We start from the raw sequence: 4,541 nt of genomic DNA on the forward strand, positions 1-4,541 counted from the left end.
GGGAAAAAAGAGGAACAAATGTAATAATCTGAACAACAAAGATTTAAAAAAATAAAAAAAAATAAAAAAAAAAGCTACTATACTTAATACGTTAATTCGGCAATGTAGCAGGGTACAAAATTAAACTCAGAAATCTAAGGCCTTTTTGTACACCAATAATGAACTCACAGTAAGCAAAACTAAAAAAAAAATCCCATTTACCATTGCACCAAAATTAAGATACCTAGGAATAAACTTAACTAAGAAGGTAAAAGATCTGTACTTGGAAAACTACAGGACATTGAAAAAAGAGATAGAGGAAGACATAAAAGAATGGGAGAACATACCATGTTCATACTACCCAAAGCAATCTATAAATTCAATGCAATCCCATTAAAATACCAACGGCATATTTCAAAGATCTAGAACAAACTCTCCAAAAATTCATCTGGATAAAAAAAGTCCCCAAATACAGTGGGGCCTTGACTTATGAGTTTAATTCGGTCCATGATGGAACTTGTAACTCAAATTACTCATATGTCAAATCTTAAAGTGAACGAGTGAGACCGTGAGTCTGGGCTGATGTTGTGGTATTCACTGTGACGTTTGCTGCACCAACTAGCGGTCGGGTAACTGAAGCTGGCTCATAACCCGAATTTTAGCTCGCAACTCAAAGCAAAAAATCAGCCGAGAGATGGCTCGTATCTCGAAAAATCGTTAGGACATTCGTAAGTCAAGGCCCCACTGTAGCCACAATATAAAATTAATATAAAATTAATATAACATTAATATAAAATTAATCCACTGCTCAAAGCAAGGTATCTGTGAATAGATTTATTTACCTTTGCTTAATAATTTCTTTTGTGGCAGGATTTCAAACCAGGTGATTGGATTTATATAACACTTTTAGTTGAATTAAGAGTAACTCAGGTCACAGAAAATTCTATTGCATGAATTTTCTTTAAAAAAAGAAAAACTAACATTTTTTTAAAGTTACCAATTAAAACTAGTACTCAGAGTAAGTTGCAGAAAACTGTTAAGAATTAATTAACTCCTATAGTCTAAGTAAGAGCTGATTATGAACTGCAAAAATAGTAGAATCTGCAAAACCTGCCTGAGGCATCTAATACAAGAGTGATAATAAGAGAAAGTTTTCTTAAATTAGTCCATTTATATTTGGATTTGGGAAGGAGAAAGTATTATATTTTTCATTGTACTATGTTAAAAAAAATAAGTCAACATGTTTATAACTATTTATTTGAAAGGTCCAGAAGTAAACTTGATCATTGGTATAGATAGATATAGATATAGATATTACATAAAAGCCAAGTGACCAGTACACTAGGACGACCGGAATGACCAGTCACTATGACACGCACTGCAGCCAGCCCCCGATTACCCCCGCAACCCCAATCGGGGGCAGGGCCAGCTGGGGGAGGGGCCGTGGGCAATTGGCAAGCCAGCCCCACCCCTGATCTGCCCCCATCAGTGTGGGCCAGCCAGACCCAAACCTTGCACAATATAGATATAGATGATAGATAGATAGATAGATAGATAGATAGATAGATAGATAGATAGATAGAGATAAAGCTAGAGATTCTGGAATGTAGCCTAAGAGTGAATACAATGCAAAGTAGGAAGTATTCTCAACACAGCAGCCAAAGTAACCCCTTTAAAATGTGTCAGATTCTGATGCTCCTATGCTTAAAATCTTGCCATGGCTCTTTGTCACTCAGGATCAAAGCCAAACTCTTTAAAGGGAACTTCAAGGCCTTCTGTGATCTGTCTCCCTCCTCCTCCCCAATACCTCTCCCTACCCACAGCAGGGAAAATGAGGCTATATCCATTTGGCCACAAATCAGCAATCCAAGTATTAGAGGCAAGAGGCCCTAGAATCAATGAACCATTGTGAATCTGCAGTATTTCCCTCATACCCTTTATCTTGGATTTCAATGACCATTTAAAACAATTTTCTTTCATCCAAATTGGCACTTTTTTCAGAAATGGGATTATGTGTGAAGCTTTAAGATGCTCTCCATCTTTTTTATTTTCCTAATTAGAACAACTGCTCTATCCAACAATGGACTTTAAACTTTAAAATTAGGATAGACTTCAAGTCTGAGATCTATAATATGCCCCTCAAGATGAAAATTACTCATTCTCTAATCTTTAACAGTTAAGTTTAAGTACCTTTTTAAATATCAATAATAATAAAAAAAATAAAGTCCCTAGAAATCTCATGAATATAGCAGGTAGGCAACATGAGAAAGAAAAGATAAGTAGAAAGGCAAGATTCTATCATTAGTGACAAAAATGCAGCTTTTCTGCTATGTTGAGAAATTATAGCTTCCTTCACTCCAAATTCCATTCTCTTTTCTCTCATCATTACTTGTCTATAACTTTATTTGTAAAGACTAGTTTGTACAATTTCTTGCACATAAAATTATTTACTTACTAGACGCCTGGTGCACGAAATTCCTGCACACGGTGTGGGGAGACCCGCAGCCTGGCCTGCACCCTCTCGCAGTCCAGTACCCCTCGGGGGATGTCTGACATTTGAGGCTCCCACCACCACCACTGCACTCACCAACCGTAAGCCCGGCTTCTGGCTGAGCGGCGCTCCCCCTGTGGTAGTGCACTGACCATCAGGGGACAGCTCCTGCATTGAGCGTTTGCCCCCTGGTGATCAGTGCGCATCATAGTGACCAGTCATTCTGCCATTCAGTCAATTTGCATATTAGCCTTTTATTATATAGGATTGACTTTAGGCAAAGATGTATGTCAAAGAAGTTTCATTCTAACAGATTCCAAAAACTTCCTAGTCTTTGGATTGGTGACTTGGGCCAAATCTAACCAACCAGAAATTTACTATCATGAGCTCTTACTTTCAACTGATTTGTATAAAAATTAAAATTTATGGCTTAAGTATGTATAAAATTATCTGTATTAATCATAAACTAATTGGATGAATACCTCAGTCAGGCATTAGCGACTAGATGTGATTTTAGAATGAAATTTTTATGGTAACGCTAATATTTTAAAGAATGTAGGTGATGTAAATATACTATTCTTTTCTTAGACAATAATATCGAATGATATTTTCATACAACATGCAAAAGATTAAATGTTTAGTTCTGTTAGTTACCGTATTTGCCGGCGTATAAGACGACTGGGCGTATAAGACGACCCCCTAACATTTCCACTCAAAATACAGAGTTTGTTATATACTCGCCGTATAAGACTACCCCCTCTTCCGCACACCTTCCACACACCAAATAAAAGGTAAAACAATATCAGATTTGATTTTAACATTTTAATTTATATTCAAATGCTTATGACATGCAGGAAAACTGTCACAAGAGTGTATGTAATCAAACATATACATAAAACAGTGCAAGTTTATTACCGGTAAACATACCGGTAATTCACTAAAGAAAACACACTCTATAGACTGGTACCGTAGATGCTTCTCAGGAACACAGGCAAGCAGCCCACAACCTAGAGGGACTGTCAATGATAGAAGTAAGATAACAAATAGAGGTAGAGAGCAAGTGCCGGGCAAGTCCCTAGCAAGACTGGTCGACATTTTCTATGCTGTACTGTACAATGGGGCAGTATTGTGGTTGGCTGTTGGCTGTATACAAAGCCTGATTTGATTGGTCCCTGCTCCCTGTTTGCCCGCCCTGTCACTATAGCAGTCTGGTCCACCCTTGCATCAGCATCTCCCTGGGACCTCACTAGTGCGCAAGTGCGAGCTCTTCAACATTCTAACAGGCACCATGATAGCGCAAAATCGCGAATCTTCAATGCATATGTAAAGAAATATACGGTAACCCGAATTTACCACACTCGCAAAATCGCACACAGCCAACCATACACCCAGTATGGTATCGCGATTCGTGATTTTGCGCTATCATACTGGGTGTATGGTCGGCTGTGTGCGATTTTGCGAGTGTGGTAAAATCGCATAACAGCAAAATCGCATAACAGCCGAGCATACACCCAGCAGCGCTGCTGATGCCTGAACGGTATGTGGAATGAAGTGGGCGGGCATCGGGAGGCCACTATGGCACGGGGCAAGTACTATGGGCAGTCTATCTGAAGTGTACCTGGCGTATAAGACGACCCCCCACTTGGAGGCATATTTTTCAGGGCCAAAAAATCGTCTTATACGCCGGCAAATACGGTAATTCTTTCCAGAGCTCATAATTTTTAGTATCTGACTCGGCTTATTGGTAGGCATTTATACCCCTAGGGTGCCAGCAGTGTTCAATAAGGTATCATCTAAATTAGAATCACAGTTGATCACATTCAACCAGGTAAGCAATAGACATCATAGCCAATAACTGGCATTAGTTAAGTACCAAGGGTTTGTCTAGAGCAGGGGTACTCAAACTATGGCCTGCGGGCCACATGCAAATACAAATATTGTATTTGTTCCTGTTTTGCTTTTTTACTTCAAAATAAGATATGTGCAGTGTGCATAGGAATTTGTTCATAGTTTTTTTTTAAAAACTCATAGTCCGGCCCTCCAACAGTCTGGGGGACAGTGAACTGGACAC

This window comes from Myotis davidii, unplaced genomic scaffold (assembly GCF_000327345.1).
Source record: "Myotis davidii unplaced genomic scaffold, ASM32734v1 scaffold18, whole genome shotgun sequence".
Classification (NCBI taxonomy): domain Eukaryota; kingdom Metazoa; phylum Chordata; class Mammalia; order Chiroptera; family Vespertilionidae; genus Myotis; species Myotis davidii.